The sequence below is a fragment of the Trachypithecus francoisi genome, unplaced genomic scaffold (assembly GCF_009764315.1).
Source record: "Trachypithecus francoisi isolate TF-2019V2 unplaced genomic scaffold, Tfra_2.0 Lachesis_group15, whole genome shotgun sequence".
NCBI lineage: Eukaryota > Metazoa > Chordata > Mammalia > Primates > Cercopithecidae > Trachypithecus > Trachypithecus francoisi.
The window spans coordinates 107,989,197-108,009,124 of record NW_022681460.1 but is presented as its reverse complement, the minus strand read 5'-3'; the positions used below and the strand labels follow the sequence as shown (position 1 = coordinate 108,009,124).

Genomic DNA, 19,928 nt, shown 5'->3' with positions numbered 1-19,928 from the left:
AAATACAAAAATTAGCCAGGTGTGGTGGCACACACTTGTAATTCCAGCTACACGGGAGGCTGAGGCAGGAGAATTGTTTGAACCCGGGAGGCAGAGGTTGCAGTGAGCCAAGATCACGCCACTGCACTCCAGCCTGGGCAACAGGGAGCCTCTCTTTCAAAAGCAATGATTCTCTAAGTAGGTGTCCAAACATCATATTATTTTAAAACATTTCAATACTTACAATTAGAATATGAGAATTCTTAAGGAAAAAAAATTAGCATTATTTTTTAGCATTATTATGCCTTGAAATTAGCAATAACGTCTTAATGTAAGAAAGCATTCTATCGTCCTTCAAGTCTACCTGATCGTCTTAAACATTTTTTTAAGTCTTCTTATTTATCAGAAATTGGAACGTGATTGATATGTCTCAAATTAAAATTAGTTGATACATCCCTGAAGTTTCTTTTATTATATTGGTGCCTCCTCCAACTCAATGTTTGCAATCTATTTGTTGAGGTCACCGGGTCATTTTTGTGGAAGAGTCTCTACACAGTCTGGATTTGCTAATTGCATTCTCTCTTCTTTATATTTTCTGTTGACTGGTGGTTAAATTCAGAAGTTTGATGAGATTTTTGTTCAATTTTGCTTTTGGCAAAAACATATAATAAATTTTCTTGTGTACTTCCATTAGGAACCACATAATGCCTTTCTTTCTTGATGTTCTTTTTGGAGATTTTTACCAATCACTAGCAACCATTACCATCACTCCTTTTTCATTTTTTAGGTAGAATATTTCTACAGAGAAAAATTTTTAAATGATTATTTGCTTACCCTGAGATAGAGTTCATATGAGAAAAATAGGGCATATGTGTCTTCTTTCGTTTTTTTCCAGTTTTCAAATTAGTTTGAGTTAGTTTGCTTGCATATTCCAAAGGAGAGTGATCATCATTCTTAATGTCCATTCTGAAACTCTATCCTTGGCCAGTGGGAATGTCTTTCTGTTGTCTCCTTGTCCAGATGGAGAGCTTCCTTGCTTTGTGAGGTGACAACGTATTCCTGGTCAACTTACGTGTTTCCTACCCTGGCCCTGACTCTGTGTGTGTGTGTGTGTGTGTGTGTGTATATGTATGTATATGTGTGTGTGTGTGTGTATGTATGTATATGTGTGTGTGTGTGTGTGTGTATGTATGTGTGTGTGTGTGTGTGTGTGTGTGTGTGTGTATATATATATATATATATTTTTTGTTTGTTTGTTTTTTGTTTTGAGATGGAGTCTCACTTTGTCACCCAGGCTGGAGTATAGTGGCATGATCTCCGTTCACTGCAACCTCCGCCTCTCAGGTTCAAGTGACGCCCCTACATCAGCCTCCCAACTAGCTGGGATTACAGGCATGTGCCATCACACCCGACTAATTTTTGTATTTTTAGTAGAGATAGGGTTTCACCATGTTGGCCAGGCTGATCTCAAACTCCTGACCTCAAGTGATCTGCCCACCTTGGCCTCCCAAAGTGCTGGGATTACAGACATGAGTCAACACGTTGGCCTCTATTATTTCTTTGTAGAAACTTTTCAGAATCAGGAGGCATCTCAGTTTGAAAGATTTTGTGAACATCTTTATTATTATCATTTTAACTCTATTCAGCACCTGTCTCAGCTTTTCTTAGTAAGTGGGAAGTCCCCATAGTAAGCAGGAGTCCCCAGAATGGAAGATCAGTTCTATTTTGTTCTTCTGGAATTTCTTATTGTGTACAGGATTGAAGCACATGAGTGAACTCTTGGTGTTTAGAGTGACAGTATCCCTGGGCAGGTTGATTGAGGGACAGGTATATGGTCAGGTGGACCACGGAGAGATTCCTGGGGGACTTTGCTCTTAGACTCTATGGAGAAATTATTTTTTCCTCATGGGGTTGTTGATCTTGTTAGGTGAGTCTAGGGTTATGGTGGCCATCCATCTGTCAACATGCTGACACGCAATCTAAGAAGTTAGGAAAAGGGAAACTCTTGATGCTGTCACTTGAGGCCCTGGATACAGTGGTGCATGAAGTTAATCTACTTCCTTTGGAACTTTGCAAGTATGTGAGCCAATGCATTTTCTTTTATCCTCTAAAGCTATTTTGTCTGTGTGTATGTGTGTGAGCATGTGGGTTTACACATGAAATTGCCCTAATATGAAGGTTTTCTATTTATCCAGCAAGAAAGAGATTTAAAAAGACCTTTTAAACTATTTTCGTTCAGTGCGGTGGCTCATGCCTGTAATCACAGCACTTTGGGAAGCTGAGGCATAAGGATCACGAGGTCAGGAATTCGAGACCAGCCTGGCCAACATGGTGAAACCCTATCTCTACAAAAAATAGAAAAATTATCTGGGCATGGTGATGCATGCCTGTAGTCCCAGACCTTTGGGAGGCCGAGGTGGGCGGATCACAAGGTCAAGAGATCAAGACCATCCTAGCCAACATGGTGAACCCCTGTCTCTACTAAAAGTACAAAAATTAGCTGGGTGTGATAGTGAGCGCTTGTAGTCCCAGTTACTCGGGAGGCTGAGGTAGGAGAGTCACTTGGTCCTGGGAGGCAGAGTTTGCAGTGAGCAGAGATCGCGCCACTGCACTCCAGCCTGGTGACAGAGCGAGACTCCAGCCTGGTGACACAGCGAGACTCCATCTCAAAAAAAAAAAAAAAAAAAAAAAAAAAAAAAAGTTTCTGAAGCCCTGTTAAATCCTGCTCTCAGGGATGCATATTTACACACTTTAAAAATAAAATAAAACCAGGGGTTGAAACCAGGTATTAAAATACCTCTGGAGAACAACTAAGCTCTTCCAGGAAAGTTTTCTTAGCTATAAACTCAAAGGTTGATACGTGTAGCATCAAAGGAACATAGGAAAGCTTAGGTGGTGCTGTAATTATTAAATACAAAGAATGTAATTCAGTTAGTATGTATTAGAAAAAAACATGCACATCAAGTCTAATTGTATTAATAGAACTTCCTGGGATGAGACTGAAGGACAATTCCTTGTCCAGGTTCTACTTATAAATTGCAAAGACTCACTAATGGTTTTCAGAGGATTGGTTATTTCGTAAATTGGCTTTTAGTGGGTCAATGAAATGATCATTAGAAGAACTGTCAATAAATTTATCTGCTTCCCTTTAAAAAATACCCCATTTCCCCAGTGTAGAAATGAGGGGTTTTTTTTTAAATAAATGTAATGCTTCACAAATTTGCGTGCCATATTTGCACAGGTGGCATACCACCTTCTCTGTATCATTCTGGTTTTAGTATATGTGCTGCCAATGTGAGCGCTAGAAATCAGTTTTGTTTTGTACTTAATAGAGCATCTTTTTGGATTTTATGCATAGAAGAATAATGCATAGAAGAATTTATAATGTATAAGATTCTTCTTAGGCATTATCTTTTGAATCTCATGCATAAATATATAATGCGTAAGAACAATCTTACACATTATATATTAATTAGATTAAATTAATTCAGATACCTAAGGTTGTATTTGTGTGTTATTAAGCACCTCAACATCAGGGTAAAAGCGAAGACACCATGGCATGAGATTATTTGCGCACCTGTTTTATTTTACTGTCACAGACCCCAACTGGACAATATTTGACTCTGGTGGAGTCACCATAGCCTGGATTTGGAGGTTTGGAGCCCAGCCCAGGTTGGGAGGACCAGTAACTTGGTGTGCAGGCACTCCAAGAGAGAGACCATCTCTTTGTCACGGACATATCCTGCTATGTATCTAAGGTGTATTAGTATAATGAATCTCTATTTAATGGCTTTCATTTAGAACACTTTTCTTGAAAGGCTCAACACTTGTATGCCACTGTCTGGGCATTTTTTCTATATAGGGAAAATATACAACAGCCACGTTATAACCAGAAAGATGTATGGTGAGCTGGTATTCAAGAAAGGAGAAGTAGCTGTGAGACACCAAGGATTAGCTGCACCAGATTAAGAGAACCTGATCCACGTGTCTCTGTTAAGTGGCTGGATCAGCTGTTGGAACCTATTGGGACAGAACAGGTCGAATCCTTGAAAAAAGAGGCCGGGTGCAGTGACTCATGCCTGTAATTCCAAGACTTTGTAAAGCGGGTGGATCACTTGAGGTCAGGAGTTCGAGACCAGCTTGGCCAACATGGTGAAACCCCATTTCTCCTAAAAATACAAAAATTAGCGGAGCATGATGGTGGGTGCCTGTGATCCCAGCTACTTGGGAGGAGGCTGAGGCAGGAGTGTTGCTTGATCCCAGCAGGCAGAGGTTGCAGTGAGTTGAGACTGTGTCTTTGCACTCCAGCCTGGGCGACAAGAGTGTGATTCCATCTCGAAAAACAAAACAAAATAAACAAACACGTACCCTCACTTTTGTTGTGTGCGGCACATACAGCATGAAAAGATGAGTGCTAATAACCTTCCCCTTACCTTTCAAGAGAATCTAAAGATTCCTTGCTTCCATTCCAGTCATCTTCTTCCCTTTTCATGAGACTGTGTTCTTGCTTGCTTTGGGGGAGAAAGACTAAGTCGACCTATAGAATAGAGGGATGGCAAGGAAACATCCCAATACTGTCAGTATTTCTTGTGGAAGAACAAAGAGAGAAAAGTTTCTGGATTATGTCTAGAAAGATAATTGACATGAATGGGGAGAAGGAACTCAGGAATGGCAAGTGAATGAGAAAATTGGTACTAATGATAAGTGTTTTATGTTTTTTATCTTGAGAAATAGAAAAACAGCTCCTGAAAGATCCTATTGGTGACGGCTTGGTGTTGGTAGGAGCTGGCCTGACACTTACAGATTGACTTTGGTATTGCCTGTTGAACACAAACAATTTCATAGAACATCAGCATCGGACAAGGCCATCTCAGGAATGTGGTGGGTCAGGACAAGTCAAAACCACTAGATGGTCATGACTGAACTCAGTCCAAAACATGGGCCTTCCCTAAATCGAAAGATGACCAGTCATCTTCCTCTTCTGGCTTATGTGAGTGACTGCTGCTGCTTCACCAACTACAGCTTTCACTTCCCTGAATTCTTCCCTTCTTCTGGATGAGAACTATGAAGACACCTAGTGATATAATTGCTCTGCTTTCTGACAGCATCCAATCCAGAGAAAAGCCCTAATTCTTTGAGCCCTACTCAGGATCATGTAACAGAAAGGCAAATCCTCTAAGAAGTTGTCCCTGACAACATCTTACTGAGATGGTCTGTGGTTCCTCATGGTATATGTTCTCCTTTGCAACAGGTAGTAAACCCTACTTTGTTCAAATACAGGTGTGCCTTTAAACATGTTTGACTAGAGGGCATGGGTAATGTCATGAACTTTTTTTTTTTTTTTTTTTTTTTGAGATGGATTCTCACTCTTTTTGTTTCCAGGCTGGAGTGCAGTGGCACGATCTTGGCTCACTGCAACCTCCACCTCCCAGGTCCAAGCAATTCTCGTATCTCAGCCTCCCGGGTAGCTGGGATTACAGGTACACACCACCATGCCCAGGTGATTTTTGTATTTTTAGTAGAGATGGAATTCACTATGTTGGCCAGGATGGTCTTGATTTCTTGACGTTTTGATCCACCTACCTTGGCCTCCCAAAGTGCTGGCATTACAGGCGTGAGCCCCTGAGCCCTGCCAAACAAGTTTTTTTTTTTTTATTTAGAGACGGGGTCTCTGTTGGTCAGGCTGGAATGCAGTGATATGATTACAGTTAACTGTAGCCTCGAACTCCTGGACTCAAGCAGTCCTCCCGCCTCAGCCTCCTGAGTAGGTAGGACAAGAGTTGGGAACCCCCATACCTGGCTAGGTTTCAGGCTTTCTAGAGACGAGGTCTCCCTCTGATGCTCATGCTGATCTTGAACTCCTGGACTCCAGTGATCCTCCTTCCTCAGCCTCCCAAAGTGCTGTGACTACAGGCATGAGCCACCGTGCCTGGCCATTAATTTCATTAAGAAAAGATAAAGCCTATGTAGAAGAGGATGCTTAGCAAAATTAAGTCACCTGCCCAAGGACACTCAGCTCCCAAGCAGTGCAATCACACTTTGAACCCTGGCATGTTATGTGTGAGACTTTTTTCTGCATTTCCGATCACCTCCCCATGTGGACCCACTGTCTTGTCTTTTCCATGTTTTCATAATCTTAGTTTTCTACCACTACCAGAACTACTACACGTGTGGCAGCTTGAAGTAACAAATACATGTGATCTCACTGTTCTATAGGTGAGAAGTGTAGTTGACTCAACTGGTTTCTACACTGTGAGTTTTTCTCAAGGCTGATGTCAACGGTTGGCTGTATGGACTGATCAGGAGGCTCTGGAAAGAGCCCGTTTCCAGACTCCTTCAGGTTGTCAGGAAAATCTGTTTCCTTGCACCTGTAAAGCTGAGGTCTCCACTTCCTTAGTGACTGCTAGCAGAGGGGCTTCTCTTAGGTCCTGGGAGCCTTTTACTTCCTTTCATGATGTGTGGACTCTTCCAACTGACAGTCAGCAGTGGTACAAATGCTTCTCATTCTTGAAGTCTCATAGACTTCTTCTCCCACATCTCCCTCATTGCAGCTGGAGAAAGTCTTGTGTTTTTAAGGGCTTTTGTGATTAGATGGGATTCTCCCCAATAATCCAGAATCATCTCCCTAGTTTTAGATGCATACCTTTGATAACATCTACAAAATCCTATTTGTTATGTCACGCATTGCATTGACAGGTTCTGGGGATTAGGACATGGGTATCTTGGGGAAGCGGGGCATAAATTTGCCTACTGCACATAGTTAACCACTCTCCCATCCTCCAGCCATCTTTGACTGTTTTAATCATTCTTTCAGTGTAACTGTATGTTTCTACTGTTTGTTGTTTGGAAGCTCTTCTCTTTAACATGATTTTGCATATAGTTTTGCTGCTAACTTCCTGACTATACAGGGTAAACTCCCAAGAAAATCATCTCACTTCCCTACATGCAAGTCCTTAGAAACTGTGAGGATGGGATAAGGCTGCTGCCACTGAAGCCTGCACGCTCCTGTGTGTTTCTGTGTCCAACCTAGTGGACAACTCAGCATTGGGAAGTATCAACATGGGCGTGTGAGAACCTCCATGCAATCTTCTCAAACATGCTAGCCAGGCCTCCTAATACAACAGGTGTCCTGAGAAACACATGAAATGGCAACACATTTCAGAAACGGTAGAAAAAAACAAAACAAAACAAAAAACCAGTGTAACGCTGGGTATGGTGTCTCTCACCCAACTTAGAATTATCTACATTCAGTTGAGAGCAAACTTGGATCCAGTTTTCAACCACCCCTACACCTGTTGCCATTTCTTGTTTCATATACAAGTTCTCATTGAAAAAAAAATATATCCACTGCATAACGAGAATAGTTGTTACCAAAGAAAATGTAACAGGATTATATTTTTGGTGAATTGGCTTTAGTGAGTCTTGAATGAATAGCTTGAAGTATTAGAAAGTAAAATTCAGACCAGGTGTGGTGCCTCATACTGGTGGTAATCCCAGCACTTTGGGAGGCTGAGGCAGGTGGGTCACCTGAGGCCAGGAGTTTGAGACCAGCCTGGCCAATGTGGTGAAACCCTATCTTTACTAAAAATACAAAAATTAGCCAGGTATGGTGGCACATCTGTAATCCCAGACACAGGAGGCTGAGGCAGCAGAATCGCTTGAACCCCGGAGGCTAAGGTTGCAGTGAGCCGAGATCATGCCACTGTACTCCAGCGTGGGTGACAGAGCAAGACTTTGTCTCAAAAAATAAAAATAAAATAAAAATAAAACAAGTGAAATTCAGTGAACAAGAGTAATAATTCAAGAGATTTAAGGTTGAAAGCTGTGAAAATGAAATTCCCTCCCTACCCCCTTGCCTCCTCCCTCCCTACCCCCCTGCCTCCTCCCTCCCTACCCCCCTGCCTCCTCCCTCCCTCCCCCCGTCTCCTCCCTCCCTACCCCCCTGCCTCCTCCCTCCCTACCCCCCTGCCTCCTCCCTCCCTAAGCCTGCCTCCTCCCTCCTTAACCCCTGCCTCCTCCCTCCTTAACCCCTGCGTCCTCCCTCCTTAACCCCTGCCTCCTCCCTCCCACCTCCTCCCTCCCGCCGCCTCCTCCCTCCCTACCCCCCTGCCTCCTCCCTCCCTCCCACCTCCTCCCTCCTGCCCGCCTCCTCCCTCCCTCGCCTCCCCTCCTCCTCCCTCCCTCGTTCCTGCCTCCTCCCTCCCTCCCTCCCGACTCCTCCCTCCCTCCCTCCCGACTCCTCCCTCCCTCCCTCCCTCCGCCTCCTCCCTCCCTCCCGCCTCCTCCCTCCCTCCCTCCCCCTCCCGCCTCCCCCTCCTCCCTCCTCCCGCCTCCTCCCTCCCTCTCCGTCCTGCCTCCTCCCTCCCTCCCTCCTCCTCCCTCCCTCCTCCCGCCTCCTCCCTTCCACCTCCTCCCTCCCTCCCGCCTCCTCCCTCCCCTCCTCCCTCCCGCCTCCTCCCTCCCTCCGCCTCCTCCCACCTCCTCCTCCCTCCTCCTCCTCCTCCCTCCTCCTCCTCCTCCCCCTCCTCCTCCCCCTCCCGCCTCCTCCTCCCGCCGCCTCCCTCCCTCCCGCCTCCTCCCTCCCCCTCCTCCTCCTCCCGCCTCCTCCGCCCTCCCTCCCTCCCGCCTCCTCCCTCCCTCCTCCTCCCTCCCGCCTCCTCCCACCTCCTCCTCCCTCCGCCTCCTCCCTCCCTCCCGCCTCCTCCCACCTCCTCCTCCCACCTCCTCCTCCCTCCCGCCTGCTCCCACCTCCTCCTCCCTCCCCTCCTCCCTCCCGCCGCCTCCTCCCTCCCTCCTCCCTCCCTCCCTCCCTCCCCCTCCCGCCGCCTCCCTCCCTCCTCCCCCTCCCGCCGCCTGCCTGCCTCCTCCCTCCCTCCCTTCCTTCCTTCCTCCCTTCCTCCCTTCCTTCCTTCCCTTCTTCTTTCTTTCTCTTTTCCTTTCCCTCTTTCTTTCTCTCTCTCTGTCCCTCTTTCTTTTTTCCTCTTCTCTTCTTTCTCTCATTCTCTCTTTTTCTCTCTTGCTCTCTGTCTCTTCCTTCTTTCTTTTTCTTTGTACATGTATAATTTGAAGAACCTGCATCAAGCAGTCTCCTATGATCAGAAGCACCTTAAAATGAAAAAAATGTCTCGCCACGGTGACAAATCCACAGGCCTTGCAGAAACCCTGCAGATCACTAACACATGGCCATAAGAATATATTTACTGCGGCCCAAGCACAGGAGAAGATTGATCAATCCAGCAGACTTGCATTAATTGTGAAATAGAAGGGACGATGCGATCAATGCTAGGAATGAAAGTGCAGCAGTAACGATGCCACATCCAGCTAATCCAATAATGGAGAAGCTGATGTATAGCATATTGGAATTCTACCGTCTGGGCACTTGTCACCATAAAGAATATCCCACAATTATGGGGAAAAATTGAGCAGGCAGCAGTTGAGCCAACCTAATCAGCCTGATACCACAGTAGTTCTCTTGATTAAACACTAAATTAAGTGGCACTCAGCTCTGTAACCTGCTTGCCTTATGAAAAATAATCCTAGAGCTCACGTGAAAAGTTTGTATTTTAATCAAAGCAAACTATGAATATTAAAATATTCCGGGGCTATTTTCGTGCCATTTAGCTGTGAACATGTTTAACAATTTATAAATGGATCTTTTGCCATTGGCTGCAAGGAAAAAGGGTCCGAAGCTATATTGGGAGGTAAGGCTTCCTGCGCTAAAAATCAGTTAGACTTGATAGAAGCTCAGAGAACTCTTAAGAAAAAAAAAAAATGCACTCAAGAGGCCCTGGGAGAATTCAAATTTAGTTAACTTCTCTAACGGTTTGCCTAAGGGCATCAACTCTATTCTTTGCTGCAAAGCACGTGATCATTCCAGGAGGGGTGAGACTTAATCAGCTGTGAATACTATGAGGATCCCTTATACATACGTGTCATTATTAAGTCCTGAAGTTCAAATCTACAGACAACCTGGGGCTAAATGGCGAATTCTCCAGGACCAAGAGAAAACTGCTTTTCATGAACATTTAGATAACACAAGAGAAAGAACTTGCATTGTGAGCATCAAACCCAGTGTGGTTAGACTTTCTGGGCAGACCCTTACCCTAGGACACACACTGGTGAGACCTTGGTGATTATTATATGCAGCGGTCAATGAGAACTCTTAGAGTTGACAGAGTCAATGAACATCCATGGAGCTAGATGTCTGGTGGACAGTGAAGGAGATTTGGTTTGGAAAAGAAGGGAGAGACACTGATCACATCTCTCCTCTTTTTTTTTTTGGAGACAAAGTCTGTCTCTGTCACCAAGGCTAGAGTGCAGTGAAGTGATCTTGGCTGACTAAAACCTCCGCCTCCTGGGTTCAACCGATTCTCCTGCCTCAGCCTCCCAAGTAGCTTGAGATTACATTCGCATGCCACCACTACGCGGCTGATTTTTGTGTTTTTAATAGAGACAGGGTTTCCCCATATTGGCCAGGCTGGTCTCAAAATCCTGGCCTCAAGTGATCTGCTTGTCTCTGCCTCCACCTCCACCTCCCAAAGTGCTGGGATTATAGGCGTGAGCCACTGTGCCCAGCCCACATCTGTTTTCTTGAGCAGAAGACAGTGTGCTGATAAAGCTCTCCCACCAAAGTGAGTCATAGCAGGGCCTTGGGCAAGAGGATAAATTAACTACTTAAGGTGTTCTTTTCTGTTATATTTTGTTTGTTGTTTGTTTGTTTTTATTTCAAGTCAATTTGTGGCCTTGCCTTTTAATTGAAAGCAAGTTCTTTTATTTTCCTGGCCGGGAAAGGGTTACTGAAAGAAGAGACGCGTTCAGGCTGTGTCTTATGTAGTTGAAAATTCAAAAACTGCAGAAAGATTTGGATTTATTTGATTTCAATAATTAACAGTTGTTCGTGGAGTCCTCATACCATTCCAGGGCTAGTTCTAAGGGCTTTTGCAACATTAACTTATATAATTCTTGTAATGATTCTGAGGTCAAGATGCTATCATCATTTTCACTTTGCAGAAGCAGAAACTGAAGCTCAGAAAGCTTAAGTAATTTTCCAAGGTCTTAAAGAGTGCAAGTGTGGCAGATGGGGATGGAAACCAGGCAGGCTGTTTGTTGCTATGTCTTGTTAAAACAGTTTGGGTCTTCCAAGTTGTTTTTGGTTAGTGATATCAGTCATGGGAAATGGGAAGGAGTGGGATTCCTTTGGATGATGTTAGCTTAACTGGTATTGCATGTTCTTCCACCCCATCTTCTGCACATTTCTCTCTGGAGATACGCCCTTCATTTGTCCTCTGACATTGGCTAAGTAGATCATGATGTGGTGTTCTGATCAGTGAGGTCAAGGCCAGCCACTGTAGGTCAGACTGGATTACCCAGACCTCCAAAATAGTAAGTGGACTTTAGGTCAGACGTATGGAGTCACCAATGAGAAACAGCTTCAGAATCCATCCAGCAAAGATCTAGAATAATCGTAGCATGAGACTACGATCACTATCATTTACTGACCATCACTGAATGCTGGGAGCTTTTGTGGGTGTTTTGGTTCCACTTTCTTAACTCTTCCATAACTCTGCAAGATGAAAGAAATTTCCCCAATTTTAAAGATACAGGATCTGAGGCTGACAGACTGAATATCTGGCAGGTGAGATCTCATAACTACTAGTGACAGACCTGGGACTGAATCTTAGGTCTCTTCAATTCCATCATCTTGCGTCTAGGAACCTACTCATCCTTCAGGTTTCTGAAGCTACACGAGTGTGTCATAGGCAAGGGAGCCTTCAATCACTCATGACATGGAAAGTCACCTCTGTCTCATTTCCCAAGCCATGTTAACAACTCCCTGGAAAAGATAATGAGAAAAACAGAAGGACATTGGAATACCTTATCTGTGGTTTCCTTTCTCGCTTGTACAGTGTGATTTTTAAATACTGTTAACAAAACAATGGAAAGGAATCATGTTCCAGAAAAAGTAAATGAGATCCAACAGACTTTGTTTATTATGGGACAATTAATTTTAAGCTTACTTTGTCAGCAAAGGAAGTCCAGAGTGACTTGCTTTGTAATTGTTAGAAAGCTGTGCACACTGGGTTGGAGGAGAAATAATGTTTCATTTCAAGTTTTGACCCATTTTAACAAACTGATAGCTTAGTGTGTTCATGCTGCTATAACAAAATGCTATGTATTCTATTCCCAACATCAATATCCTCCCTAAAAGAAGGAAAAGCAGATTTCAGGGAACTTGAGGACCAAGTAGGTAACAATATTCACTCAGTATATTAAAAATAAATACAGAGTGTAATTGGAATGGCAGATTTATTGGGCCAGGCAGTTGTGTGTGCCAAATAAATGCTCAAAAAGAAGTGTCCAAGGTGCTGAAACTTTGACGAATGAAACTAAACCTGTTCAAAATGATGTGTAAACTGAAGGTTTCATTTGTTTGTTTTCGAGATGGAGTCTTGCTCTGTCACCCAGGCTGGAGTGTGCAGTGGCATGATCTTGGCTCACTGAAATCTCAGTCTCCTGAGTTCATGCAATCCTCCCACCTCAGCCTCCCTAGTAGCTAGGATTACAAGCATGCACCACCATGCCTGGCTTTTTTTTTTTTTTTTTTTTTAAGTAGAGATGGGGTTAGTTATGTTAACCAGGCTGGTCTCAAACTCCTGACCTCAAGTGATCCGCCTTTCTCTCAAAGTGCTAGGATTACATTGATAAGCCTCCCAAAGTGCTAGGATTACAAGCGTGAGCCACTGCACCAAGCCTTAAACTGAAGTTTAAATGGAATAACTGCCTTTGCAAAAATACACTCAAAAGGTGGGGAAAATATATTTTGGATTTGATTCTCAATCTTTCAAGGGGTAATGGGAATGGAATCATGAGTGAGAGAGAGTGGGTGTTAAACTAGAAACTAAGTTCATTACCAGGTTTTTTTTTTTTTTTTTTTTTTTTTTGAGATGGAGCCTTACTCTGTCACCCAGGCTGGAGTGTAGTGGCGCGATCTCAGCTCACTACAACCTCCACCTCCTGGATTCAAGCAATTCTCCTGCCTTAGCCTCCCAGGTAGCTGGGATTACAGGCATGTACCACCATGCCTGCCTTTTTTTTTTTTTTGTATTTTTAATAGAGACGGGATTTCACCATATTGGGCAGGCTGGTCTCGAGCTCCTGACCTTGTGATATACCCGCCTCAACCTCCCAAAGGGCTGGGATTACAGGTGTGAGCCACTGTGCTCAATCTCTTTACCAGGTTCTATGCTTCATGAATGCAGGGATTCTGTTTATCTTTTTCTTGTGTTATGGAATAGCACAAACTTGGGGTCTGAGACAAAGTCAAGGGTCAGTTCATGTTCTCTTTTTTCTTACTCACTCTCAGTGGTCTGGATTTGTCATGGTGACCGCAGTAGTTGCATCCAATGGCACTGTGAAGGCATTAGTATCGTTATAGGTGCTGAGGCTATGGGTGAGCACATGGCCTGGGACTGCAAATCAGAATCTGCTCATATTCCTGGGATTGTTCTCCTAGACTATGGAGTAGATCTGGAGCTTGGCTTCTCAGCCTTTGCTGGGCATCAGAATCACCTCAGAGTTGGCAAAAACAAACTTGAGTCATTTTATAGACTTATGCAATCTGAATCTTCTGGAGTATAAGGCACTGAGCAGGAAGTTTTGGTCAACAGTGTTCAGACGGACGCTGGGGAGAGGAGAAAGTATTTTTCCCTTCTCAAATCAAACATCAATTAATTCTCAGGACTGCTTTGGATAGAAGGCTGTTCACATTATTCTGAGTTTTTGGCTTATTTAAGAGCCTGTTAGACACCATTTGTGATTCATCTCCTCTTGTTTAAAAGGCTCTTTTAAGCAAACAAGGAATATTTGAAATTTTTTGATGACTAGCAGTCTAGTTATTCACATTTCCATTGTGTTCTATTCCATTCCCAGTAATTCATTTTAATAACATTTTCTTCTTTTTTTCTCGAATTTTTTTTTCTGATTAATAACATTTTCTGATTTGGGTAGAAAGAAATGTTATTCCATAATAAGCAATTGTGGAATACCAAATTTACTTGACTTTAATTATATCTCTAGAGGTAAGCAACATGTTTCAGGAAAATCTAACTTCTTGATGAAGGGGAAAGACCCAGTGAATTCATCATTTGCCCATCAGTTGGTGTGATAGACAATACCAGTAATTATCGCTATGTGGTTATAGGGTTTTCTTCTTGGAAAGACTACACTTCCCAGTCACTCACTGCAGTTAAGTGAGACCATAAGGCGTGTTCTTGCCAATGAATTGTAGGCTTAGTAGAGTTCAGACACCACTAGACACCACAATCCCTTGCCACAGTGAATTTGAAGTCCTTTTTTGAGATCATGAAATCGCCATCAACCTGTATCCCCAAGCAGTTATGTGGAAGAGGACCTGCCTCATCCCCAGGATCTATCTTAGATGTGGCATATCCTTCTGCCATACTGCTCAAACTGAAGATTGAGAGTTAATGTGGTGTCATGGCATAAACTCACCTATAGAGTTGAGTTTTAGAAGATGGCTTTCGGATATTAAAAACCAGCACTGGACTTAAATTCTGCAGACTGGGTGGTTTAAATCTGGGCTCATGCTCCTCACTTGTTTTGGGACCTAACCTAAATCACTGAACTGCTTTGATAACAGATATAGCCACAGTGTGTTCAGCACACCTATGTGCCAAGCATTGCACACAGTGTTTTGCATGTATCATCTCACGTAATTCCTCCAGCCCCACTTCCAGTTGGGTAGACATGCCTCACTTGGTGGATGTGGTAACAGGCATGATACAGGATGCAAAACTAGAAAGTGGAAATGCTGAACTTGAAGTGACATCTGACTGATGCCTGTGACCGTATTTTTCTTTTTTCTAAAGGGGAGTTGATTAAACTGTCTACTTCACTGGGCAGTTTTAGGATGCTGTGAGCAGGGCAGGTGACAGGATGTGGTTACCCACTAGGTGAGGTTATTGTGATTTGGGTTCTGCCAGCACTTGCTGGAGAGAACTTAAGACCGTTTCTTTTCTGGCTGTCACTTGATCCCTGTGTACCAACTTTGAAATCCCTGACAGGCATTTTGGTAAATTTGTTTCATGTTTTTGTCCCACCAGTAGTAAATGTTTCACCATTATTTTCGTCTCCTGGTTGAGCAACCCTTTTCTTTCATGACTTTTGGCTTCATCCTTCAGCCTCTTTCTCTTTTTTTTTACGGTTCCGTGTTGCTGTGAGCAGAACTCATTTTTCAAAAGACAGATGGTGGCAACCCTGTTCTCTCTAAATAAAAAAGCAAAACAGCTGTTAAGGTGCAAACAGAGTCGCGGCCAGCAAATCGTGTCTGCTTCAAGTGTTGGCGAAGTTTCCCTTCAGGGAAGAGGAGCTATCTAAACAAAATGTGCAGCCTCGGCTGAGCTCTGCCAAGGCCCAAGTATAGAATGATGGCAAATAATGGAAATTTATAGCGTACTATAGATCCAGCACCTTTCTATCTTGGCGGATGCATATTTAAATGCAGTGCTAACGGAGCTGAAATTTATGGCTCTCTAATAACAATAAAATGCCATCAGAGAATGAGATAAATCTTGGCCCCAAACCTTAGCATGCAACGCACATACTCACACGCACACACATGCTTGTAAAATATAGCCAGATACTGCTAACTCAGGAGTCTGAGTTTGGAAGAAGCCAATGGAACAGAGAAAGTAGAGGAAGTGTTTTATAGATGACTGCAAATTGTTGTTTTCATGAGGCTGGGGTCAAGGTGCATTGTGGCCTCAGGTTGAAATGAGTGTTGCTTTGTCTCATGGCTGATATATACTTGACCTTGGTGTGGAAAGCTTTTCCTTTTCTGGATGTTCAATAGCTTTTCTCTTCACCTTTTCACAACCCTGTGACAGGCCAACTTCCAAACAAATACTGATGAATGATCACCCTCTGGGAAAAGAACATCGTGGTGTGCTTATATGTTTTCTTCTGTTTATTTATTTATTTGTGCATTCATTCGTTCAGAGAAAATTGGAGTCTTAGAGGCTTAGCAAGAATGGAGAGATGAAAGACATTTACCAAAATGCTATATTTGCAAATGTCAGTGACGTGTGAATTAGGCATGCACCCTTTCTCTTCAAGCACTTGGGGTCTTCAGGGAATGGAGTTTTACAAAGTATAATTCAGGAGGCTGTCATTCACATTTGAAAACAGGCCTTGCCAGCTCCTCCAGCTAGCGTGCATGCACACTCAGCTATGTTCTCTCCGTGGAGCACCTAGGTCTTACGAAGGGAAACCCATTTGGAAATCTGTCTTAACCCCTTGCTGAATTTCCATGAGCTGTGCATTGGCGGATCCTTCCAAGTCAGTAACTACCTGAAGAGGGAGGCGTTCTCTACTGCCTCTCATTCTAGGTGTTTCCTCCAGCTTCTCCTTCTGCAAGGGAATTTCTAACATTTTGGGCAAGATGTTTAGTTTCAGTGAGAAGCCTAACCTTCAGGAATTGTTTCAGGCTACCTCCATTAAGAGTTAGATCTTTCTAGATGCTTCTTTACACATAATTTTGTGTGTGTGTGTGTGTGTCTGTGTGTGGTGTGTTCATGAATATTGTCTTAATTGCTCCGGTTTTTGAAATGCAGCGTCTAATCCAGTCTATCATTGATGGACATTTGGGTTGGTTCCAAGTCTTTGCTATTGTGAACAGTGCTGCAATAAACATAACGTGTGCATGTGTCTTTATAGCAGCATGATTTATAATCCTTTGGGTATATACCCAGTAATGGGATCGCAGGGTCAAATGATATTTCTAGTTCTAGATCCTAGAGGAATTGCCACACTGTCTTCGACAACATTAGGAGATATACTTAATGTAAATGACGAGTTAATGGGTGCACCACACCAACATGGCACATGTATACCTATGTAACAAACCTGCAGGTTGTGCACATGTACCCTAGAACTTAAAGTATAATAATAATAATAATATATTAAAAGAAATACAACGTCTACAGATTAAAACCTGCTCTAGGCCAGGTGCTGTGGCTAACTCCTGTAATGTCAGCACATTGGGAGGTCAAGGTGGGAGGATCTCTTGAGCTCAGGAGTTCAAGACCAGCCTGGGCAACACAGTGAGACCTCGTTTCTACAAAGAAAATTAAAAAGAAAAGAAGTATTCTTGTTCACAACTGAAAAAACTGTTTCTGGTTTCCTAGGTTTTAGAAGTGTGTGTGTGAGTGTGCATGTGTACGTGTGTGTGTGTAAAGACTAAGAGATAATGGTACTGATAGAGTTGAAAATAACCATTCCTTTGTAATATTTCTGGAATTTTTTAGGACACAAAATTATTTCACATAAAACTATATATTGTTAGGTAATTTGGTGTATTTGCCTTTTTTAGGTTTTGTTACGTTGGTGCTTAAGAAAAAAATAGGTAGATTTGGAAAATGTTGAAGTTTAGGATGAAAAGGGATCCAGTTTTTCATACAAAATGAATTCTTTGGAGTGAGAGCTTTTAACTGAGATTCATGGACTTCATGAAAGTATGTGTGTGTTTGTGTGTGAGAGAGTGGGAGAGTGCATTCATGCTGTTGTACTTTTTGCTAAGAAATTTTATACTTTTTGTTAGGTCGGCAAAAGCCCTCTTGTCTCAATCCCTGAGCCCATGGTCCTCTCCTCTGATCTGTGCTGTGGATTTGCAGTTACTTTACAGTTTGAACGAATGATCTATGCTGTGGATATGTAGTTTTATTTTACAGTTACAATGATGTGATCAGAGCTGTTGCTAGGCTAGACCATTACTGGGAAAGGTGTGACTTGGACCAGAAAGAAAAGTAAGGAAGTGAATTTTATGCTAAAGGGAACACACTTGGTTTCAAACATTGCATATTTAGGGCTTTGCCCACCAGGTTTAGCTTGTGCAAGGAAATGCCCACACCCCAATTCCCATTAATCCCCAACAGGTGATTCTCTCTAGCTGCTCCACACCTCCCAATCTGTGGTCCACCAGTACTGACATTTTTACGTGTGTTCCAACTAAACCCTGCTCTCTTTCACCTCCCAGCCTTTCCACGTTTTCTTTTCTCCATGTGAAACAGTCTTCCCTTTCTTCTGGCTGTCTTTTTTGTCTCTGATGAAGTGCTGCTACCCCCAGGAAGGCAACTGTAGTGTTTTCTAGAGCAGGTTAGGTGAACCTCTCATGTCTTCCTCTAGCCTCCCCACTTCCATTGCCAAGGCATTTACTACAGTAGTCATGTCTCGGGCCTCAGGCCAGGTGCAGGGTATCTGGGGACTCTCTTATGCTATCTTTACACCTCTGTGTAAATCTAAAATATCTTCTCTTTCTTTTCTTTCTTTTCCTTCTTTTTTTTCCTTTTCTTTTCTTTGTTTTCTTGAATCATGCTTTGTCACCCAGGCTGGAGTGCAATGGCATAATCTTGCCTCACTGCAACCTCTGTCAGCCAGGTTCTAGCGATGCTCCTGCCTCAGCCTCCCAAGTAGCTGGGATTACAGGCATACGCCGCCATGCCTGGCTACTTTTTTGTATTTTTAGTAGAGATGGGGTTTCACCATGCTGGCCAGGCTGGTCTTGAACTTCTGATCTTGTGATCCACCTGCCTTGACCTCCCAAAGTGCTGGAATTTCAGGCATGAGCCACCATGCCCAGTCAATCTAAAATATTTTCAAAATAAAATGTTTATGAAAATGTAATACAATGAAAAAGAATCTGGGATAATATCTGTGTTTTATCAAAGCAAACGGAAGATCAGACATGTCCACATAAAGAGTGATTAACAAGTATTAACAGAAAAGGAAATAACATTGGACACTGTCTGTGTCTTACACTGCAGAGGGAAGAAGAGGAGGAGGAGGGAAATGTCCTTCCCTCTGAGAACCATGAGCTCAGTGAAATCCCCACATTCCTGCCCACATCCTTAATGTTCCCAGTATCCACCACTCTGACCGGCTTAAGTGAGCCCTTAAGAATTTTTCTTGAGGCCAGGCTTGAAGGCTCACGTCTGTAATCCCAGAACTTTGGGGTGCTAAAGTGGGCAAATTGCTTGAGGCCAGGAGTTTGAGACCAGCCTGGCCAACATGGTGAAACCCCATCTCTCCTGAAAATACAAAAATTAGTTGGGCATAGTGACAGGCATCTGTAATCCCAGCTACTTGGGAGGCTGAGGCAGGAACATCACTTGAACCTGGCAGGCAGAGGCTGCAGTGAGCCCAGGTCATGCCAAGGCACTCCAGCCTGGGTGAGAGACCAAGACTCTTTTTTTAAAAAAATGGTTTTTTGTTGAATAAATGAGTAAATGAAGCATCAAAGGACAAGGGAAACTCTTCTCTGCTCAGTCAGTTGGTGAGTAAATTGTTGTTTCTTATATGTGTTGCATCGGCCCCTACCTCTTTTGGTTACTACTTGGATCCTTGTGGTTTCATTTTATTTTCTCTCTCTCTATATATATATTTCCTTTTTAATATTTAAAAACATTTTTGAATAGTTTAATATTTATGTTCTTATATATTTTAAAATATTTTTATTTTTATTTTTATTTTTTTTTACATTTTTTAATTTTTTTTTGAGACGGAGTCTCACTGTCGCCCAGGCTAGAGTGCAGTGGCCGGATCTCAACTCACTGCAAGCTCCGCCTCCCGGGTTTACACCATTCTCCTGCCTCAGCCTCCCGAGTAGCTGGGACTACAGGCGTCTGCCACTTCGCCCAGCTAGTTTTTTTTATTTTTTAGTAGAGACGGGGTTTCACCGGGTTAGCCAGGATGGTCTCGATCCCCTGACCTCGTGATCCGCCCGTCTCGGCCTCCCAAAGTGCTGGGATTACAGGCTTGAGCCATCGTGCCCGGCCAATATTTTTATTTTAAATGTATGTTTTATATAATATATTAGTATGTTTTATATATCAGTATTAAAATTTTATATAATTTATATTAATATTGTATATAAC

At 43.1% G+C, this 19,928-nt stretch overlaps 1 protein-coding gene and 1 non-coding gene across 5 annotated transcripts in view; one reads left to right on the top strand and one right to left on the bottom strand.

The window, feature by feature from the left end:
• RBFOX1 (RNA binding fox-1 homolog 1) overlaps positions 1–19,928 on the top strand; it is a 2,535,170-nt gene that overhangs the window by 1,813,315 nt on the left and 701,927 nt on the right. The window lies entirely within an intron of this gene.
• Positions 3,176–3,281, bottom strand: LOC117098144. The gene has a single exon (XR_004443203.1). It is a non-coding gene; the product is annotated as a U6 spliceosomal RNA (small nuclear RNA).